At 40.3% G+C, this 25,025-nt stretch overlaps 1 protein-coding gene across 5 annotated transcripts in view; it reads right to left on the reverse strand.

Annotated features, from left to right (window-relative positions):
- The window catches only part of CNTFR (ciliary neurotrophic factor receptor), a 756,323-nt gene that overhangs the window by 397,954 nt on the left and 333,344 nt on the right, over positions 1 to 25,025 (reverse strand). For all 5 annotated transcript variants that reach the window (XM_077474629.1, XM_077474624.1, XM_077474626.1 and 2 more), the window contains one exon: positions 22,698 to 22,805. The gene's annotated coding sequence lies outside the window, so the exon portion shown is untranslated. The remainder of the gene's footprint in view (positions 1 to 22,697; positions 22,806 to 25,025) is intronic.

The following is a 25,025-nucleotide window of genomic DNA, read 5'->3' on the forward strand; positions in this document are numbered from 1 at the left end:
AATACGGGGCTGGATGACCGACCGACCACCAGTCGTCTCTGCCCAGTACAATCATCAACATTGACAACAACATTTCACAACATTTCACAAACACAGATAACTCCTTTATGAATAAATATCACTATGTGATACAATTTAAAGCCAAACTCCAAACAGACATAAAAGACCTGAGTTAATGCAGATCTGTGATTCTTAATACATCATCATATGTATGTTTTCAAATACCTGAATCTGATCTGGTATCAGCCTGTTGAAGTCTATGTACAGCACGGCTCTTACTGCTGGAGGGAGAAGCAACACAAGGAGCCAATCAGGTGTGCTGCAGTGCAAGAAGTATGCCGATGGAAGGAGAGAGAGCTAAGGGATAGAGAGATGTCCTCATCAATCTGCTGCTTCTTCTCTCACTGTCCAGTCACAGGCTGCGCTTCTGGAAGAATGGTCAGACATTCCATAGACACACTCCTAAACCTTGTGGACGGCCTTCCCAGAAGAGTTGAAGCTGTTATAGCTGCAAAGGGCAGAGCCAACTCAATATTGAACCCTACGGACTAAGACTGGGATGTCATTAAAGTTTGTGTGCGTGTAAAGGCAGACGTCCCAAAACTTTTGGTAATATAGTGTATGTATATAAATTTATTATAAACGTTCATAAACTAATGGAATTATTATATTTTTTTTAAACAGGCTAAATCAAGACAATCTTCATAAATGTGCCTCTGCCTGGCCCAGCCTTCTCCGCAGGGGCCCCTGGTCTGGCCCCAGTCACCCCAGGGGGAATCAGGGAATGGAGTCCTTTTTTTGTAGAATGTGACCATCAGGCCCTTAATGTCAATTTTCTTGGTTGAGCTTAATTCAGTTAGGCCGCCGGTTCCCTGACAGCTGCATTTGTCACAGAGATTTGCGGCGGATGACATGGCGACGCTGTGCCTAAAAACCTTAAACCGACAATTAGTCCACCGATGAAATCTTCTGGGGGGATTGTGACATATTTCATGGTGGGTAATCACAGGCTCATTACGTATGGATGTAACAAGAGAGGATTAATGGCTGAGTGCAGGGCCTCGCCTCCATTCCACAGCTTGGGAATGTGGCTGGAGATAGCAAAATACTAAGAATGGCAACAGGAGGTATGGAAGGACCCTGGATCCACACTGTCATGGGGGCCCTTTTATAAACTATAAATTTCCCTTCTATAACTTTCCATCCTATACCTTCCCCTCCTACACCTTCCAACTTATACCTTCCCCTCCTACACCTTCCAACTTATACCTTCCCCTCCTACACCTTCCAACTTATACCTTCCCCTTCTATACCTTCCCTTCCTATACCTTCCCGTCCTATACCTTCCCGTCCTATACCTTCAAAATGATACCGTCCCCTTCTATACCTTTCCATCCTATGCTGTCCCCTCCTACACCTTCCAACTTATACCTTCCTTTCCTATACCTTCCCTTCCTATACCTTCCCTTCCTATACCTTCCCTTCCTATACCTTCCCGTCCTATACCTTCCCGTCCTATACCTTCCCGTCCTATACCTTCCCGTCCTATACCTTCCCGTCCTATACCTTCCCGTCCTATACCTTCAAAATGATACTGTCCCCTTCTATACCTTTCCATCCTATGCTGTCCCCTCCTACACCTTCCAACTTATACCTTCCCTTCCTATACCTTCCCTTCCTATACCTTCCCTTCCTATACCTTCCTGTCCTATACCTTCCCTTCCTATACCTTCCCTTCCTATACCTTCCCGTCCTATACCTTCCCATCCTATACCTTCCCGTCCTATACCTTCCCGCCCTATACCTTCCCGTCCTATACCTTCAAAATGATACTGTCCCCTTCTATACCTTTCCATCCTATGCCGTCCCCTCCTATACCTTCCAACTTATACCTCCCCCTTCTATACCTTTCCTTCCTATACCTTCTCCTTTTATACCTTCCAACTTATACCTTCCTCTTCTATGCCTTCCCTGCCTATACCTTCATACCCCATACCTGCCCTTTCTTTTATCAGCTGATAGACACTATATTACCAAAAGTATTGGGACACCTGCCTTTACACGCACATGAACTTTAATGGCATCCCAGTCTTAGTCCGTAGGGTTCAATATTGAGTTGGCCCACCCTTTACAGCTATAACAGCTTCAACTCTTCTGGGAAGGCCGTCCACAAGGTTTAGGAGTGTGTCTATGGGAATGTTTGACCATTCTTCCAGAAGAGCATTTGCGAGGTCAGGCGCTGATGTTGGACGAGAAGGCCTGGCTCGTAGTTTCCGCTCTAATTCATGCATAAGGGGTTCTATCCTAATCCAAATAATTTGGACCAGTGCACAAAGCAAGGTCCATAAAGACATGGATGAGCAAGTTTGGGGTGAAGGAACTTGAGTCCTGACCGCAACCCGATAGAACAAAATGTGTTCAATTGGGTTGCAGTCAAGTTCCTTCACCCCAAACTCTCTCATCCATGTCTTTATGGACCTTGCTTTGTGCACTGGTCCAAATCATTTTGATTAGGATAGAACCCCTTTTGCATGAATTAGATAGGAGACTGCGAGCCAGGCCTTCTTGTCCACCATCAATACCTGACCTCACAAATACGCTTCTGGAAGAATGGTCAAACATTCCCATAGACACACTCCTAAACCTTGTGGACGGCCTTCCCAAATTCGGACAGCTAAATTCCGATGGAGCATACACATGGTCGCATTTTCCGATGAAAAGCTCTCATCGGTCTTTTTCTGTCCGGAAATTCCGATCGTGTGTACATAAGGGTGCAGTGCATAGTGGAAGTCCACTCCCGGTGGACTTTCTGTTCATCGGTCCCTAGTTATCTGTTGCTTTTTGGTAATTTTTTAATTTTGCCCTCGGAAAGGCCGACACATTTAACCCTCTTCTTACTTCTCTCTGTCCCAGCTCTGGTTGACTGACCCTTTAAACAAGCCATCTACAGTTTCGGCGTAATTCAATTGAACAACATCCGCACAGTAATTGTTCTTGAAAGTCTTGGCCCGCAAAAGTCTTTTCTCCAAAACCATTTTCGGGCGGTACAACGTGTTATTTTTGTATCTCATTTCCCACCCATAACGTTATCTGACAAGCGAGATCTGTAACGCGTGACAAAGGAATGAGGGCCAAGGCTTTGAATCTCTCCGCAGCCGGTCTGGATTGAGATCCTGATGAAGATCCCCCCAAGGTGTTTTCACTTCTGTCTTTCGAGTGGCTTGAGTTAGAAGCCAAATTATTATTTTTTTTTCCTCTGTCGGACGCAAAATATGATCCTTCCATTATACGTCAGGGCTCGTCCCTGCCTTCAGATGATTGGTTGGCATTATTGCCGCTGTGGGCTAAAGAATGGCAAAGCCATTAACTCCATAAATACTTGGCGTGGGAGACTATGGAAGCTCTTCAAAAGGCTTTCCACCACGTTTATTGAGTCCTGCAGCCCCGACTGAGTGCCAAATATTAATGCGTAGAGAAAGGGTTATTTCTAGTACATCGGCCCCCGACTCACGCAGCCAGGCGATATAGATATAGATATATATATATATTGATTTATTTTTGCATACTTGTATGGGCGTTTTTACGTACAACTTTTACAGTATAAGATCAGAATTGGGTCTTTTTTGACCACCACAGCGACCTTTTTAATTGGAGCACCTGAAAAATATACCTATTTTAGGCACTCCCATTAAAGTCTTTGGGTGCAAAAATGCGCAATTCTGCCCCAAAGAAGCTTGTGTCCCGTTTTGAGCTTCAGGTGACAGGTCTGAATGGACCGTTGAGAATAATGGGATTCTTCATTTCAAGCAATGACACGCTTTGGGTTAACTCTTGTAAATGGTCAGGTGTGAATGGGGACTTGATTTCAACTGGAGCTAATTACTGGGACCTGCTGGGACGCACCCGTCTAAATGTTCAGGTGTGAATGGGGACTTGATTTCGGCTCTACAAGAAAAAACACTGGAGCAAGGTGATAGGCCCCTTTCACACGGGCTTTCTGCCAGGCGGACTCTGCTCTCTGCTTTGCTCAGCGGGGGGGGGGGGGGGGGGGGGGGGTAGATCTGCTGATCCCGCTGAGCAGGCGGATGACAGGGCCATTCCCGCTGTCCTCTATGGGAGAGCAAATGAAAACGAACTGCCTGTCCATTTTCATCCGATCCAATCTGCCAGATGGATGGAAAACAGGGTTTCCATCCATCTGGATTTCACGGACAAGATCGGATATATATATATATATATATATATATATATATATATATACATATATATATACATATATATATATATATATATACACACACACACACACACACACAGTATATATATATATATATATATATATATATATATATATATATATATATATATATATATCTATATATATATCTATATATAGATATAGATATATATATATATATATACACATATATATATATACACACATACATATATATATATGCACACATACATATATATATATACACACCATGTATTAATAGTAAAACAAAAGCCATCCAAACACCGGCAAACAGTAAAAACCCAGTAACAAAATACCTAACTCAGTGACCTAACAGAATAATGCCCTGTACACACGGTCGGAAATTCCGACGGAAAAGGTCCGATCGGATCATATTGTCAGAAAACCCGACCGTGCGTGGGCTCTATCGGACTTTTTCCGTCGGAAATTCCGGCGGAAAAAAATTTAAGAGCAGGATGTAAAATTTTCCGACAAAAAAAATCCGATCTGACTTTTCCCGATCGTTTTTAGAGAATTCCGACGGACAAAGTGCCACGCATGCTCAGATCAAATTACGAGACCAGAGCTATCGGCTACTAGCCTCAACGTAGTCCCGTCGTACGCAACGAGGGTCTCCAAGTTCCGAGCGATCGGATTTTCCGGCAACTTTGTCCGGCCGTGTGTATGCAACACAAGTTTCGGCCAAAATCCGAGGGATTTTGTTGTCGGAATCTCCGACCGTGTGTACAAGGCATAACACAAATCCTACAGTAACTATCGAACTAACTATATACAAAACATACCAATGGGGGACACAAAAGCAAAAGTTAAACTGGAGGTTCAGGGAGGGGGCAAGAGGTGCATAGGAAAGGGGAACCAAAACTGGGATAAGGAACAACATGGTGTAGGAACAAGGCAGTAGGGTTCAGGGTAAAGGTACTAGGCAGAGAGCAAGATCAAAGAGCAGGAATGAGATAATGACTAGCAGTATCTGGCAGCAAGGTTGTAAGAGCAGCAGGGGGACTAAATACATTCCCAGCAGCCAGCACCAGGTGGAGCTGATTACTGGAATCTGCTGTCTGCTGGGAGACACCTGCCGGTGGACATTGGAACTACAAACTTCCCCTCTGGGAAGCATAGTGCCTCCAGCGGGTGATCCAAGTCCTGACAAAATCACTAAAACAAATCATTTAAGCACAGAGCTAAATCTGACTTATACGAGAACCAGTAAAACATTTTATGCTTTAACAGGTAAAAAAAAAAGCTTCCTTGGGGCTCATTCACACCATGTGGAATTGGGCAGCATTGGTCAATACAGGCCCAGCACAATAACAAACCCCCCCCCCCCCCCCCAAAAAAAAATGGTTCACACCAACTTTGGCATTGGTGTGCCCTTGGAGAAAACAGGACATGCTCCATTAAAACACAGAGTGAGTGACTTATAATGGGGCATAATGTGCTGCAATGCAAAGTGTGGAACAATAGGTATTATTTTGTATTTTAGGAAATCTTTTTTTTTTTCTGTATCTTTGTGTTAATCTTTTTGATGATGTCATTTTTGTGTTTTTAGATGTTACTCTTTTATAGGACCGACCATCTCTTGTATATGTGGTTAGGTGTGAGTCCTGAATAAGCGATTTATTTGGAAATGCGTTGTTCCTTCGATGCCATATAATGTATTTTTGCATATTCTGAATGGTTTCTGTGTGATCTGTAATACCTTACTAGGAAGTTCTGCATATACTGAAAGTATTCTATGTTTTAATTTAGCCATAATTGTTAGCTGGTCAAGTTTATTTTTTTGATAGCCTATTTAATGACAAAAATATAGATGTGATTTTCTTTTTATGTGATTTCTATATTTTTTTTTTTAATATGTGGTTAAACCATAGGTGCACCCAGCGGTGCTTTATTTCGTAATCAACAGTGGGGTCACCTCCCTTGTTAAATATGTTATAAATGAGTGAGGGGGATCACATGACGTGGATGCCCCAGATGATGTCCTATGAGATAAAACGCATTGGGCCGAACCTACGCACGCGATACTGCCACGCTATTTGGATATGCGGGCAGAATCGTTACAATTCTGCCTGCGGTCCCAAATCACCAGATGTGAACAGGGAGTGCTAGTGGGAGGTAGGTAGGGAGTAGAACCAAGCGTTGTTGCTTGGAGGCAGGTAGGGTTGAAGACTAGGGGTTATTTTTGAAGGGGAGAGTCCACCCCTACACCTATTTTCTGAGAGAAAAAAAGCCCTGGTTAGAGTTATATGGTAACAAAGTCACACAAAGTCTCTCTCCTTGCAATTTTTCTTATTCAATGTACACTGCATGGCGCATGCACCATTTCATGTAAATCTCATCTTATCTTGGCATGCTGGCTAGATGCCAAACAATGTAACTCCTTTGCAAATGCCTGGCCACCCAATGGCCGAAGGATTCATCAAGTTAGCTTTGAAGGAGCAGTGACTGTTGGCTGGACTGGATGGAGGAGGGCTTTGGGTGTAAGTGTACCTAAGTATGGAAGCATGTTGCACATGTTTGCATACTATGGTGCATTAGGATGGCTTTAGTCCCTCTTTAATGATGCTCCTCATCCATTATGACAACCACCATATCTAAAATGGACCAACACACCTAGGATATGTCTATGAGTTAACCAACCAACAGTAAACTGTTGTGGTGCACCCTGACAGGTGACGTGGGTTTTCATGAGCAGTGGTGGGCCAATGGCATCAGTTCATGGCCCTGAAGATCACCCCACAAAGGGGTTGCTGGGACAGAAGGTTTACGGTACAGAGACTGTTGTAGACAAGAGAGTATTCCAGTTCAGGCGGAGGTCATGGTAGACGGCAAACAGGAGAGTAGTCAGGTCCAGGCAGAGGTCACGGCAGGTGGCAAGCATGAGAGTAGTCAGGTCGAGGCAGAGTTTGTAGCAGGTGGCAAGCAAGAGAGTAGGAAGGGTCCAGGCAGGGGCCATGGCAGGCAAAAAGCAGGAGATTAGGCAGGTCAAGGTAAAGGCCATGGCAAGTGTCAGACATGAGGGTAGTCAGGTTAAGGCAAGAAAGAGAGTAGTCAGGCCCAGGTAGGGGTCATGGCAGACAGCAGACAAGAGAGCAGTGAGGTCCAGGCAGGGATCATGGCAGGTAGCAGGCATGACAATAGTCAAGCGGAGGCAAAGTTTGTGTCAAGTGCCAGTAAGAGAGTAGTCAGGTCCAAGCAGGGGTCATGGCAGGCAACAAACAGGAGATTAGTCAGGTCCAGGACGAGGTTATGTCAGGTGACAAGCATGAGAGTAGTCAGGCCGAGGCAGAGTTTGTGGTAGGTGGCAAGCAAGAGAGTAGGCAGGTCCAGGCAGGGGCCATGGCAGGCAGAAAACAGGAGATTAGTCAGGTCAAAGTAGAGGTCATGGCAAGTGTCAGACATGATAGTAGTCATGTTGAGGCAAACTTTATGGAAGGGAGCAAGCAAAAGAGTAGTCAGGTCCAGGCAGGGGTCATGACAGACAGCAGGCAAGAGAGCAGTGAGGTCCAGGCAGGGATTATGGCAGGTAGCAGGCATGAGAATAGTCAGACGGAGGCAAAGTTTGTGTCAAGTGGCCAGTAAGAGAGTAGTCAGGTCCAAGCAGGGGTCATGGCAGGCAACAAACAGGAGATTAGTCAGGTCCAGGACGAGGTTATGTCAGATGACAAGCATGAAAGTAGTCAGGTTGAGGCAAAGTTGGTGTCTGGTGGCAAGAAAGAGAGTAGTCAGGTCCAGGTAGGTGTCATGGCAGGCAACAAAGAGGAGATTAATCAGGTCCAGGCACAGGTCATGGCAGGTGGCAGGCATGAGAGTAGTCAGGTTTGGGCGGAGTTTGTGGCAGGTACCAAGCAAGATAATAGTCAGGTTCATGTAGGGGTCATGGCAGGCAGCAGGTAAGAGAGTGGTCAGGTCCAGGCAGGGGTCATAGCAGGTGGCAAGAATGAGAGTAGACGGGTCAGGGCAAGGGTTGTGGCAGGCAGGAGAGTAGTCAGGTCCAGGAAGCGGTGGAGGCAGGTGGCACACAAGAGAGTAGCCATATCAGTCCAGGTCAGCAACAAACAGGCAACTGGCAAACAAATCACCAACCACTTTAAAGTCTGGAGTGTCAATATCCTACTGGTCAGAGGGCAAGCACAGTATCATTACTGAGAGCTCTGGATGTTCTAGCAGGGATCCTATGAGGAATCCAGGAGGACCCACAGGGATCCCATGAGGAATCCTGGAGGACGCACAGGGATCCCATGAGGTAGCCTAAAGGACGCAGAGGGATCCCATGAGGTAGCCTGGAGGATGCAGAGGGATCCCATGAGGAAGCCTGGAGGACCCACAGGGACCCCATGAGGAATCCTGGAGGACCCACACGGATTCCACGAAGAATCCTTAAAGTACTGTAACAAGAAACCTTCCCTCGATTATCCAGCATTACCTAATGCTTTCAATTTGTCTTACTTGCTGTCTCAATGACACCATGCATAACCCCGGTGGTTGTCACCTGGACAGAAAGAAATAAACTCTTCCAGATAAAGACTGCAATAATAACTTGAAGGTTGGACCACTCTAGCCAGTGCCAGTGCAGACTTTTGTCTTGCCTTCACACAAAATTAGAATGATATTCGCATTGGAGCCATTGGTTAGTCATAGGATGGCAGTGAATGGCACCCCTATGAAAATTGCATGCATGTAGTGAAAAACCTTCATCTAGAGCAGTGGTCATCAACTCCTGTCCTCAGGGCCCACTATCAGGCCAGGTTTTATGTATCACCTTGGGGGAGATGCAGACTAGAATCCTGCAATCACTGAGCAGCAAATGATATTACCTGTGATGTATTTCAGTTATCTTGCAAACCTGGCCTGTTAGTGGATCCCGAGGACAGGGGTTGATGACCACTGATCTAGAGGACCTCCTGTCCCGCATAACATTGTATATATGTGTCCAGCATACAAAGAGTTTGAAGAATCAGGACTCATTGTTTTAGCTTCCAAAATTCTAATTTCTTCCACTTAAACTTCCAGCGCAATGAAAATCAAAGTCATAGATTACCATTAAAGTTCTTCTACCGTCTGCCAAACCCAATTATCACCTGGAACAGACTAATAAGCAGACGGCTTCCATTGAGCTACGTGAAGGCTGAGCCTCGTTCCGCCAATTCTACTTCTGTACGGTGGAAGAAAAATGAACCGAATGTTCAACAGCCAAGTGAAAAATGGGAGAGAAAGTTAAACTGTATCAAAAACATATTAGACTTTTTTCCCAGGTGCTTGTTCATTTCGCCAAGATATATATATTTTAAAATGAGTTTATTGGTCGCTAACTGCGATTTCTTACCCAATTCTGTATCTACAATTGGCGTCAGTCTTGCTGTTATGTGTCGGAAGTACTATCAAGTTGTGTTTCTCAATGGCATGTTCAAACTTTCTGTTTCTAGCCACCTCGTTGTCCTCTTCTTTTTTTTTTTTTTCCCCCCCCCTTTAACTTTTTGTTTTATTACTTGCTTTGACAGGGAAGGGATACAAGAAAATAACAGCACATGTAGCCATCCCTATGAGCAAAGGCTACACAATTATAATAACCTACAGTATATCTAAAGCAAATATATTGCAGATTACCTGTCCTTACATGTGGTAGCTGCATGAGTTTTCCTTTTTTTGGGGCTTTTTTTTCCCTTTATTTTCACCTGGTCATCTTTCCAGTAACACACTTCCTGTCCAATGCTACATTGTAAAATCATAATTAGAAACCGTCATAATAAGGGTTTCTTTGTAAGACCCATTATAACTCATTGTAAGTCATACTGTACTTTACCGGCGGTGACGTAATTGACGTGGGGAGATCCAGGGATCTCCGACTTTTGGTCTGTTCCACTCTAATGCAGCGTTTGATTGGCAGGCCAGGAGATTCCAGGTCTGTCCCATCCACCATGACCTCCGCCATGATTGGCATGCCCACAGTCCAGCCTACATTCATGCCCATTGAAAGCTGTATTTCCCACTGCATGATGGGAATAGCACTTTGTTCCAGTGGAGCCGCGGAGTGAAAGAAAATTATGTGGGCACGTCACTGATTCCTCCGGGTGCTTGGGCACAGGTCGATATATATATATATATTATATATAGATATATATATTATATATGTAAAAGGGTACCACCGGTCCCCCTGTATAAGCCCCAGGCCAGCAGGGGGGCCCAGGCAGCATGGTAAATCAGATGGGGGCAGGGTGAGTGATTGGCACAGCAGGGGGGCTTCTCCTCCCTCTCCCTCCCCTGGCTTACAGCTGCTGCAGAGAGAGCTATTTAGGGGAACAGATTCTGCCCCTCCCCGCTGCACCGATCACCATATGTTTCCCATTGTTTCCCATTGCTGCCCAGGCCCTCCCTGTGTGTCACCCTACCCCCCCTCCCAGTGCTGTCAGATTCCCCACACCTCCCCATCAGTAGCTGCAAGCACACAATAGCACTGTATAGACTGTTGGTGCTATATGCTGTAGCTCCTGTATAATAATAATATTATTTATTATTATTATTGCTATTATTATTAATAAAACGGCCCTGACAGGGAGGTAATACAAGGCAATAACAGCACACATAGCCATCCCTGAGAGCAATGGCTGCACAATTCTAATAAATTAAGGTTTGATTAAAGCAAATATATTACAGATTACAAGTTTTTTTTTTTCGTTTTTTTTTTTTTTTTTTTATGTTGTTGGGTGCAAGAGTTTTCATTTTTTTTTTTTTAAGATTGTTTCCTTTATTTTCACCTAGTCAGTCTATCACCTAAAGCTTGGCTGATACATTTAGACTGCAAGCCTCTCGTGAGCAGGGCCTTTCTAAACCTCCTTCTGAATTGTATATTAGCTTTGCTGTCTCCCTTCATATTGTAAAGTGCTGCACAAATTGTTGGCACTTTATAAATCCTGTATGATAATAAAATTATATCTGCCGGGGACGGGGAGGGAATACAAGAAAATAACAATACACGTAGCCATCCCCGAAAGCAAAGACTGCACAAACTGATGGCTGTATATAAATCCTGAATAATAATAATAATAATAATAATAATAATGGGGATTATTTACGAAAGGCAAATCCATTTTGCACTACAAGTGCAAACTACAAGTGCAAAGCCCATTTGAAATTGCACTCTAAGTGCACTTGGAAGTGCAGTCGCTGTAAATCTGAGGGGAAGATCTGAAATGAGTGGAAGCTCTGCTGATTTTATTCAATCATGTGCAAGCTAAAATTCTGTTTTTTATTTTCTTTGCATGCCCCCCCTCGGATCTACAGTGACTGCACTTCCAAGTGCACTTTCAGTGTAATTTCAAGTGCACCTTGTACTTGTAGTGCAAAGTGGATTTGCCTTCAGTAAAACCCCTCAATGTCCACTGTGTCAGGGAGGAAATACTAATACAGTAACAGCACACATGTCCATCCCTGAGAGCAAAGGCACAAATATATTAACCTAAAGTATATCTAAAGCAAGGGAAGGGTCCGATAAATATAACACATTTACCAGCCCCTTCCTTTTCTGAATGAACACAATGAGTGATCGCTACTGATCACTCACTGTTTTCATTTGTAACTGAGGCATAGTGAACCGTGTTTATATGAGGATGGAGAGGGGGCTGTCAGGTTGGCTGTATGGGGTCCCCATGGTTTCTAACAGCAGCCCTACCTTGGCATAGCTTTGTTTTCTCTTTAAAATTGATGATGCCAGTTTACTGAGGAAATTGACTCAAAAACTTAAAAACCATAAAAAATAAATAAATATATATATATATATATATATATATATATATATATATATATATATATATATATATAGATAGATAGATAGATAGATAGATAGATAGATCTATATCTATATCTATATATATATGTATATATATATATATATATATATCTGTTGATAGGGTCCCTTTAAGACATTCACTTATGTGAAAAGTGGCCATTGCACTCACAAATGGAGGAGTGCCAAGGCCCCTACAAACATAAAGTGAACCCGCCATGATAACGCAACGCATATGGTGCCCTAATATACTTTCCAGGGGCCTGAAGAAGTCGGGGGATGAGTGGGGGGTGGGGGGGAGGGGTCAGGTGAAGATCAGAGCGCGGAGGGAGCGGTAACGCTTAGTCACACCGCTCTGGGTCAAATTCTTTATGCGCCCAATACCAGAAACATTCCCAGCACTCTACATGCTAATGAGATGCAAACGCTCACCATATTCCGCATCCAGTTGTCACGGTCGGCGTTTAATCCCTTCCTGGTGTAGAGTGCAAGCCCTTGGGCTAACAGGGAAATGTAAAGGAAAACTCTGGATTGCATCAATGCCACCGGGAAATGGAAATGATCCGAGGTTGTGTGCAAATAAATTCAAACGAGAAAGCGCTGACTGCACATAGAATCTCTAATAAAAGAAAGAGACAGGAGGAGTTCACCAGAGAATCAACCTCATTGTTGGCAATGGCTAGTTTGTTGTTCAGAACCAACAGTGATCAAGCTAAGAAGAGATTTTTTTTAAGGATTTCCTTGGTCTGCACACCTGCCTTGCCCATTATGAGGGGTTCCCACCATCCCTGTGCTGAGTGCCCGGGTCTGTACACCTGCTGTGCCCATTATAAGGGGTTCCCACCATCCCCGTGCGGAGTGCCCGGGTCTGCACACCTGCTGTGCCCATTATGAGGGGTTCCCACCATCCCTGTGCTGAGTTCCCTGGTCTGCACACCTGCTGTGCCCATTATGAGGGGTTCCCACCATCCCTGTGCTGAGTGCCCGGGTCTGTACACCTGCTGTGCCCATTATAAGGGGTTCCCACCATCCCCGTGCGGAGTGCCCGGGTCTGCACACCTGCTGTGCCCATTATGAGGGGTTCCCACCATCCCTGTGCTGAGTTCCCGGGTCTGCACACCTGCTGTGCCCATTATAAGGGGTTCCCACCATCCCTGTGCTGAGTTCCCAGGTCTGCACACCTGCTGTGCCCATTATGAGGGGTTCCCACCATCCTTGTGCTGAGTTCCCAGGTCTGTACACCTGCTGTGCCCATCATGAGGGGTCCCCACCATCCCTGTGCTGAGTTCCCAGGTCTATATACCGGCGGTGCCCATTATGAGGCGTTCCCACCATCCCTGTGCTGAGTGCCCGGGTCTATACACCTGCTGTGCCCATTATGAGAGGTTCCCACCATCCCTGTGCTGAGTGCCCAGGTCTATACACCCGCTGTGCCCATTATGAGAGGTTCCCACCATCCCTGTGCTGAGTTCCCAGGTCTATACACCCGCTGTGCCCATTATGAGGGGTTTCCACCATCCCTGTGCTGAGTGCCCAGGTCTGAACACCTGCTGTGCCCAATATGAGGGGTTCCCACTACCCCTGTGCTGAGTTCCTGGCTCAGCCTACAACTAAAATATAGGTTTTTGGTAAATTGAGAATTTCATTTTTTATTTATTCCTACCAAGTGCCCCGTGTTTTCTCATTGATCTTATTAGAGGGGGGGGGGAGTTTTGTTTTGTTTTAAACCGGTTACAGTGCTTGTCAGGTGATCGTCATCCACTGACAGTGATCACCAGCTGGAGGTCAGTGCGTTCCTCTCCAAGGACCTTCACTGTGTCTGTGCCAGGTACAAAGACCCTGGCCATCGCCCATGTACTCATCACATGGACAGGCATTACTGCACTCCTCATATTCCTCCGCCACCAATTCTATTCCTCACTCACACCGGAGGCGGACATTATTATTATTATTATTATTATTATTATTATACATTGGGCTTTATATCAGTTGGAAGACTGGAAGACTGGAAGACTGGAGAAGAAATGTAGCAGTTTAGCAGAACATACAGGAAGTCTCATTTCTTATAGAGGTATCTTCGATCATTGATGTGACTATTATATGATTATTATTGTTGCTCTGTGTCAGTACATGACTCTGGACATCGTTACATTGTTCACCAATTGTTATAATGTCCAAATATACCTGTACCAGGGATCCTTCAAGCCAAACCCGGACACTTTAGCAGCCTGTGCCCCAAAGAGTAGTAATGTGGGGTGCGCATTGCGTGCTGGGGTGAACAGCAACTGTGGCCAATTTCCTATTGGCATCATCACCCTGCCCCCCCAATGATGCCAAACCTACCCCCAGCCAGCCACATGCAGCTCCTAGGTGGCAACAGATTTGTGTGTAACTATCTTGGTTACTTGAGGAGCCACAGCCCGGTCTGAACAATGTGTCCGGGTTTCAGTCCACCTGAAATCCATATGCATGATTCAAAGCCCGAACTGTCCGGGTGAATCCTGGACAGGTGGCAACCCTACTGTACAGTCTTACAAACACAATTTTTTGGGAAAAAAAAAATACTTTTTTAAATTTAAAAATAGGAAAACAGTAAAGTTAGCCCAATTTGTTTCTATATTGTGAAAGATAATGTTGCGCCTAGTAAATTGATACCCAACATGTCACGCTTCAAAATGGCGCCCGCTCGTGGAATGGCGACAAACTTTGGCACTTAAAAATCTCCATAGGTGACGTTTACATTTTTCTACAGCTTGCCAGTTACAGAGGGAGTCTAGGGCTACAATTATTGCTCTCATTCTAATGATCGCGGCGATACCTCACATGTGTGGTTTGAACACCGTTTTCATATGTGGACGCGACTTACGTATGCGCTCGCTTCTGCACACGAGCTCGGCGGGACAGGGGCGCTTTAAATAATTTTTTTCTCATTTATTTTACTTCTTATGTTTTATTTTGACACTGTCCTTTAAAAAAAAAAAAAAAAAAAAAAAAATTTGGATCACTTTTATTTTTCTATTACCAGGAATGTAAACGTCCCTGGTAACAGAAAAAGAAGCATGACAGGACCTCTTAAATATGAGATCTGGGGGGTCAAAAATGCTTCAGATCTCATATTTACACTTGAAAGCAAAAGAAAAAAAAAATGTCATTATTTTATTTTATTTTTTTAGTAGTGACGTATAATGACGGCAGGTGGCCCCGGAAGAGGTTTTAATAATAACATAGAATAATACTAACAGTAATAATAATGGCACTACTACTAATAATAATGATAATAATAATAATAATAATACTAACACTAGTAATAAAGATAATTACACTGCTAATATTAATAACAATTAAAAAAAAATATAGGATTGCTAATGCTAACAGTCATAATAATGATACTACTACTACTACTACTACTAATATTATTAATAATGATAATACTAATACTAACGCTAATAAAAAAAGATAACAATACTTATAATAATAATATTTATAATAATAATAACAAAAATAATAATAATAATAAATAGTATTACTTATGCTAACAATAATAATAATTATCACAATACTACTACTATTACTACAAATAGCATTATTAATAATAATAATAATAATAATAATATTTATTATTCATCAAATCATTCTCTGCAGCTATTACCTTTTGTACCACCACCCCCTCCCTTTAGAATGTAAGCTCTATGAGCCGGGCCCTCCTGTACCTTTTGTATTGTACTGTAATTGTGTTGTCCCCCCTATACATTGTAAAGCGCTGCGTAAACTGTTGGCGCTATATAAATCGTGCATAATAATAATAATAATAAAAATAATAATAATAATAACAATAATAATATGGATACTACTACTACTGCAACTACCAATAATAAAAATAATAATAATAAATAGTATTACTTACGCTAACAATAATAATAATTATCATAATACTGCTACTATTACTACGACTAGCACTAATAATAATCTATTAGATTGTAAGCTCTTCTGAGCAGGGCCCTCTTAATCCTCTTGTATTTTATTGTATTGTAACTGTATTGTCTCCTTTTATATTGTAAAGCGCTGCATAAATTGTTGGCGCTATATAAATCCTGTATAATAATAATAATAATATTAATGTAAATAATAATACTAGCAGTAAATATAATGACACTAATAATAATAATAATGATAATAATAATACTAACATTAATAATAAAGACAATTATTCTACTACTATTATTATTATTATTATTATTATTATTATTATTATTATTAATAATAAGAGCAATTATAGTATTGCTAATGCTAATAATGATATTACTACTACTATTACTACTAATATTATTAATAATGATAATATTAATACTAACGCTAATAATAAAGATACTTATACTTCTAATAATAACAATAATAATAATAATATTTATAATAATAATAAAAATAATAATCTGGATACTACTACTACTACTATTACTACTACTACTACTACTACTAATAATAATAAATAGCATTACTTATGCTAACAATAATAATAATGATCACAATACTACTACTATTACTACGACTAGCAGTAATAATAATAATAATATGAATGTAAATATTAATACTAGCAGTAAATATAATGACACTACTACTAATAATAATGATAATAATAATACTAACACTAATAATAAAGATAATTCTTCTACTACTACTAATATTATTATTAATAATAAGAGCAATTATAGTATTGTTAGTGCTAACAGTAATAATAATGATACTATTACCACTAATATTAATTATAATGATAATAATAATAATACTAACACTAATAACAAAGATAATGATACTACTGCTACTAATAATAATACTAATATTATAATAATAACAGTAATAATAAGGATACTGCTATTACTACTATTAATAATGCTAACAGTAACAATAAAGATAATGATACTACTACTAATTATAATAATACTCATTAAAAAATAGTATTACTTATGCTAGCAATAATAATTATAACAATATTACTACTATTAGTACTAGTGCCCTCAAATATATATAAAATATATATATATATATATATTAGTACTACTACTATTACTACACTAGCACTAATAATAATATTAATAATAATAATACTAACCGTAGTAATAGTAATACTACTACTATTAATAATATTAATTGTAATAATAATACTAACCGTAGTAATAGTAATACTACTACTACTACTAATAGAATAAAGTCAGATAATAATTTATATAAGTGTGGCAGGTGAAGGCCGGCGGTGGAAAGGTTAACAATCTCCTGTGATTGGACAATGGGCGGTGTGAGGGTCCTGGGAGGACCACCCATGGCTGTGGGTTTGGGGGGAGTCGGGGGGCCTCTGATCCGGTGTGAAGGGAAGGAGAGGAGTAAAGCTCATAAACACTTTTACACTGGAAGTGAGAATTAGGAGAACGCATACAAAGTATTTTTATGGAGCGGGTGTGAGACTGAGAGAATGTAGTAAACTTCCCCCGGGCCGCGCGCTCCACTACCGGGCTTTCCACACGTCGGAGCGCTCCTCGGACATCTCTACATCAACTCTTCCCAATGGGGACAGTCCGGGATTCATGACCATTGATGGACGCAGACGGGGGATCGATCGTACTACGATCATCTCTGTGCCCCGCCCTATTCTACCAGCATTGCCCGCCATGGAGGATGGGGGATGGTACCTTGAACCCCCTCCTATTAATAATACAATGATAGGAAATATCAATGTGATAGGAAGAGACGATCCCACCGACCAATGGAAACTTATTACATTTTATTCTCGGGTTTAGATCTTTTATATCTGATCTCCGGGCCTTCCCATCAGTCTTGCACAGGTGTAGCGGCTCCTCTCCTGGACTGCAATGTCTTCCTCTGATTTCCCCGCACACTGCGAGCTTCTCACAACGTGCATTAGAATCTGCAGCAAGTCAGATAGAGCCCCGCCCTCATTTCCCGGCTGGTAGACGTCCAGCATCATCTATCACTTTCTTCCCCAGCCTGACTGCCCCTGGCCCCGCCCCCTTTCCTTCATTGGCTTTCAGTTCTTTCATTGATCGATCTCCAGCATAACATGTGGGCGTTACCGATGTAAACGCAGCCACACCCACTCCTCCAGACTGACACTGACCCACCCATCAACACATGATGATATTTGCATAACTCCTCCCAAGAGCCCACCCACTGCTTGCATCAGGACAGAGGGCGGGGTAATGAGATGTTTTCAGGACAGCCCCTCCCACCAGGCCCCTCCCACCAGGCCCCTCCCACCAGCCATGCATTTTATAGAGAAGCACAAAAGATCTAATGATGACATCAGGCAGGTTAATTGGCTTCTGTCCAAAATTGGCCCTAGGATATGAATGGGGACCTTGGATTGTGGGCTCCTTGAGGGTAGGGACCAATGAGAGTGTGTAATGTACAGGGATAGGGACAATTGTAGATGCTCAGGTTGAACTGGATGGACTGGTGTCTTTATTCAACCTTACTAACTATGAAACTATGAAATCACTGGGTCTAAAACAGGGGTGCCCAACCTTTTGAAGACCGAGGGCCACTTAAACGACTTGGTAATCGGTCGCGGGCCACAATGAGCGGAGCGGGTGGATGGAATGTCCGTGTCCGCTCTGCATTTACAGAGCGGACACAGACGCAGCCCACGATACTTTTTGGCAGATTGTATTGGAGGTAGAACACAAGTCGGCTTATGTCCGCCACTACTTAGAGGTGAATAGAAGGTCCAATTGGTTGGACTGACCATGTGAAAGGAGTCCAAGGCTGCTTTCACACTGATGTGCTGCGGTTTACCCGCACAACGTGGGCAATGCAGTGTATCTTTGGCTTTCCTGCAGTTTGCAATAGACTCCTATTATATGCACTTTCAGAAAGCTCATCAAACTCGCAGGTAATAAAAGAAGTCTATGGCTCAGTGCAGGTAACCTGCTCTGCACCTGCGGATCAGTTTGAAAGCAGCCCAGTAACCACTGCAGAACAGATATACTCATATATACACTGTGATTATAGTAATAAACGGACCTTTAATAACAGTATTCTTTCTATTCTATCCCAGAGCAGGAGGTCGCGGGCCACATCAGATGGCTCTGCGGGCCACATGTGGCCCCCGGGCCACTGGTTGGGCACCCCTGGTCTAAAATAAAAGAGGTAATAAAAAAATAAAAAAAGATTTATAAAAAAAAAAAAAAAGCAATCCCCAGCACATAAAGCTTTAAGGATTAATGAGGGAAATCCTCTCTTAGCCCTTGTACACACGGTCGGAGATTCCGACAACCAAATCCGTTGGATTTTGTCCGAAACTGTTGCATACACACGGTCGGACGAAGTTGTCAGAAAATCCGATCGTTCAGAACGTGATGACGTAATTTCGTTACGATGGGACTACATTCAGGCTAGTAGCCAATAGCTTTGATGTAGGAATTTGATCTGAGCATGCGTGGCACTTTGTCCGATCGGAATTCTCTACACATGATCGGAGTGTGTCCGATCGGAGCATTTTGTCGGAAAATATTTCCGGCAAGTTGGAAAATTTGGTCCGACGGATATTCCGATGGAAACAGTCCAATGCAGACCACACACAGTCGGAATATCCGACAAAACGGTCCGATAGGACACATTCCATTGGAATCTCCGACCGTGTGTACAAGGGCTTAGAAAGTTGTCGTCAGAAATTACCCTATTGCAGGATTTCCCATTCTGGGGGAAACATTTCCGATTTCGCTTTAAAGCTGAAGTTCAGCACTATACATATATATATATATATATATATATATATATATATATATAAATAAAAAATAAACTTTCTATCAAACAAAGATACACTTTAGTTTGGGATTCAAGTAGTAATTATTACTTTTTCAAGCATGATAAATACATTTTTCAAATGTGAGCACATACAGGAAATTCTATTTTTTTAATAACAAGTAATCACAGATTGACTTTGCAACACAGCGAAAAAAAAAAAAAAAAGAAGATAAAAAAAAAAGATTATTAATATATCATATAAAAATGATTATTAATATATATATATGTATATAATAATATATTAATATATTATATATAACAATATTATTAATATATATATATATATATATATATATATATATATATATATATATATAAAATAATATTAATCATATTTTATATATCTATATAAAATATATATATATATATATATATATATATATATATATATATATATATTTATATATAATATTATTATTATTATATTTATTATCAATATTATTATTAATATTATATATATAATAGGTTTTGTTACTTCTTCACTCTGTGAATAGACAGTGAAAAGAAATGGGTGGGCTGATCTCGCCGCTCTCCTCCTGTCAGCATGCCCCTACCACTGAATCACGTCTTATTGGCACCTTGTGCTACTTCTCTCTTCTCTAGGCTGAGCTCTACTGTACAGGGGGCCTCTATAGATTGGTGATAAGTCAAATCCAGATACTTAAACGGATTGCATTTAAATTAATAAAAAAAAATAAAAAAAAAATAAAACGTTAGGTCTTGTCACTTCTCCACCCTGTGATTGGACAGTGAAGGGAAAAGTGGGAGAATGGTGAGCTGATCTCACTGCCCTGTCCTCCTATCAGCATGCTCCCTGCACTGAAACACACATGACTGACTCCTTGTACTACTTCTCTCTAGAGTCTCTGAGTCTGAGCTCTGCTGTACGGGGCTGCAAGTCTTATTCAGATGCTTACACTACTTGTGTTCAAATATATATCTATATATATATATATATATATTATATATATATATATATATATATATATATATATATATATATATATATATATATATATATATATTGTTAGTGATGTAATACAGAACACAGTAATGATATAATAGTAATAATAATAATAAAAATAATAAAATACTACTGCTAATACTACAACTAATAATGATGATAATAATACTAATAATAATAAAGCAAAAAAATAAATAAAAAATACTTAAATAATAATAATAATAATACAAAAGATAATAATAATATTGAAGTATTTTTTTTTTTTTTTTTTAGTTTTGGATACTATGAGAGGGATTGAACCCCTGTCAGTTTTTATTGCTGTCTGTGCCCCCGTTTGCCCTGTTTACCATTATCATTGATAGCGAAAGTGAAAGAAAATCCCAAATTTAGGGTTGTTCCCAGAAAAGTAACAGAGGGGAACTCTGTCCTGTTTATCATTATCATTGAAAATGAAATTATCTACTAGATTACGGAAATGTTATCCGGTTGTCTTCCCCTTTTTTTTGTAGTTTTTCATCCTTCTCTGAATTGGAGCAATACGTTGTAACAGTTGTGCAGGCCAGGAGATGATCATTTACTTCTCTAGAAAAGTTCACTGTATAGTAATATTGAGATATGGAATGCAGTTTAACCTTACATTTTTAAAAATGTCTTGAACATTTTCAATATAAATCATTGAAACAGAAAATGAAAGTAAAAGAAAATCCCAAATTTTGAGGTTGTCCCTGATAAAGTAATAATAATAATGATAATAATGATAATAATAATAATAATAATAATAGTAAAATAATAATAGTACAAATAATAATAAAACTAAATAAATAATAATACTATAATAATAATAATAATAATAATAATATAAAAAAAAATAATAAAATAATAAGACATTATTATTATTATTATTATTATTGTTATTGTTATTATTATTATTATATAATTATTATTTAGTTTTTATTATTATTATTATTATTATTATTATTATTAACAATACTATAAATAATAATAATACTAAAAACTAAATAATAATAAAGTAAAGAGGCTGCTATTGAATGCTAGTTCTGTGGATGTTATCCTGGTCCACTGGCTTCAGTGGTGTCATAGAATTAAAAAATTGTAGGCGCGGCTAAAGAAACAAATTAATACAGCTCTGTGTTCTGTGTTACAACATTACATCATGGTTATTATTATTATTGAAGTATTTTTATTTAGTTTTTTATTTTATTTTTACTATTAGTATTAAGTATTTTTATGTAAAGTATTATAATTATTATTATTTAGTTTTTTTTATTATTATTATAATTATTATTATTCATACTATTAATAATATTAATAAAAACGAAATAATAATAATATTGAATACTAAATAATAATAATAAAAATAATAAAAACGAAATAATAATAATAATACTTACATAAAAATAATAATAATAGTAAAAAAAATAAAAAAAATAAAAATAAATAATAATACTTAAATAATAATAATAATAAAAACGAAATAACAATAATAATAATAATAATAATAAAAACAAAATAATAATAATAATACTTACATAAAAATAATAATAATAGTAAAAAAAAAAAAAAAAATGAAATAATACTTTATTAATAATAATAATAATAATAATAACAATGATGTAATGATGTAACACAGATTACAGAGCTGTATTAATTTGTGTCTTTTACATCGCCTTCAATTTTTGAATTCTATGACACCACTGAAGCCGGTGGACCAGGATGACATCCACAGAACTAGCATTCAATAGCAGCCTCAGTACTTTCTCACTATAGAAAGTACAGAAAAATGCATAAAAATAAACGATCGCAGGAAATCCGAAAGGTGCAATCATCTTTCCCCGCAGCAGTCAGCGGCTACATACCTTGTGTCAATAAACGTCACCCCCGGTATCCGTTCATGAACCGCGCACAGCTATCCACGTAAGTACCCAACGGGGAGGACGATTAAACAGCACCACAGCTGCCGAACTCTGCAGAAAGAAGGGAAAAAAAAAAAAGAATTAAGATTTGCACCTGGAGCAAAACCATTGTGGCCAATTCTCACATCTGATGCTCAACAAACAGCGGATGGCGGGAGCGCGCTCCTCCAGCACAGCGGGGTACCGGGGCGGGATGAGGAGCTACAGTACAAGAGTTTTCCTTGAAGGCTCGAGGTAACCATCCAGACATATGAGAGTGATCAGTCATCATTTATAGGAAGTATGAAAACACGAATCTTACCAACGCAGCATAACATTTCATGGCTACTTTCTGTATATACACCGCGTGATTAGAATGTTGCGGCTTGGAAGCAATCATCGTTCGATTGGAGGAAATAATTTAGAAATACAAATAGGATTCAACATGCCATGGCACAGGAAATGACTGAATGTTTTTGGGCAGATACAGAAATGAATAGGCCGTGGATAACCTTTATCACATATGGGACGACCTACTGTATTAAATCTGTAGGATCAGTTGGGGGGGGGGGGGTCCTGTGTTTTTGCAGCGTGAGGTTTGCAAGATTTCCCAACTCTACCAAAAACTAGAAAAAAAACAACTTCCGTTTATCCACCATAAAAACAGCGCTCCAGAAAACACACATGGGCAGTCAGGGCATCCGTTAATGGCTGTGATCTGAGCTGTCATTTAACAGCTCAGATCACAGCATGGTGTACAGAGCCAAACCAGAGTGGCTCTGTACCTTGTGATCACTGTGAACCAATCACAGCCTTCACAAGTGTAAGCACTGCCAGTGTTTATAAACATTCAGCCTACTCACGATCCAGTAAGGGTGCTGAAGGTTTTTACACAGAGCATGGTGTAGGATCGTTCGGGTCTTAACCACTTGCCCCCCATTAAAGTACATTCACTGCAAGTGGGCGGCACAGCCAGGCGTTGCCATATACCCCATGTACAACGTGGTGAACTTCCTGGTTTTGCAGCAGCCTCCGACCTGTGCTGTGACTGGACGCAGCACAAGTTTGTCAGCAGGTTACAGCCAATGGTTTTTGGCTGTATACCTGCTGATCAGCTGTGGCCAATCACAGCACAGAGTTCTACAAACACACAAAACACCAACGATCTGGCTGTTTCTTCTCCCTGAACTTAACCCTTAGTTCAGGGGGAAAAGGAAACCAGATCCTGTGGGTAAAATCAGCACACATTATTACACTTATTAGGCACACCGTTAACCCCTTGATTGCCCTCCCGATCACTCCTGTCACCCACCCAGCATCATTAGTACAGTGACAGTGTACAGTATTATCACTGATCACTGTATTTGTGTCACTGGCGACATCAGCGTCAGTTAGTGCTCCTCCCAGCCCATATCTGTTAGTGCCAGATTGGCCGCCACATTATCTCAGTCACATTATAAGTCATTGATCGCTGACATGTTGCAGAATGCATTATGGCCTAAATTTTATTTATTTTATTTTTTTGGATATGTTTTATAACAGAAAGTATAAAATATAATTTACACTAACATGACCATCAATGATTGTGTTTTTTTTTTTTTTTATGTAAAAGAAATTATTGATGAGCAATGCCATTTTTTTCTTCCTTTATACAGTAAAAAAAAAAAAACAAGAAAAAAACAAAAACAAAAAAAAACAGTGGTTATTAAATTATACCAAAAAAAAACAAAAAAACAAGCTCTATCAGTTTTGTATATTAAATTAATTTGGGTGCAAGTTGCAAGTGCAAATAATAGTGATAAATATATGAACCGGCGCTAAAAAAAATTAACTCAATATTGTGAAAACACAAAAAAAAAGAATGTAATGACATTAAATGTATTAGGCGAAAAATGTGTATAAAGAAATCACACCAAATATGTAAATAAGTGTCCATAAGAGCCCATTCACAGGGGCTAAAAAGGAAAAAATATAGGCGAAACAAGTCCAAAGGAAATAAATCATCCACGATTCACGAGGCACAGCAAACATGTAGAAGAAGGTGCTCTGGTCAGAGACCTAATTTGAACTTTTTGGCCTAAAAGCAAAAACACAATGTGTGGCGGAAAACTAACACTGCACATCACCTTGAACACCCCATCCCCACTGTGAAACATGGTGGTGGGGATGCTTTTCTTCAGCAGGGATAGGGAAGCCGGTCAGAGTTGATGGGAAGATGGATGGAGCCAAATACAAGACAATCTTATTCCCCCGTACACACGGGCGGAATTCGGTCGGAAAAACCATCCAAGA

Source organism: Lithobates pipiens, unplaced genomic scaffold (assembly GCF_037356315.1).
Source record: "Lithobates pipiens isolate NorthernLeopardFrog02 unplaced genomic scaffold, aLitPip1_a1.2 Scaffold_97, whole genome shotgun sequence".
NCBI lineage: Eukaryota > Metazoa > Chordata > Amphibia > Anura > Ranidae > Lithobates > Lithobates pipiens.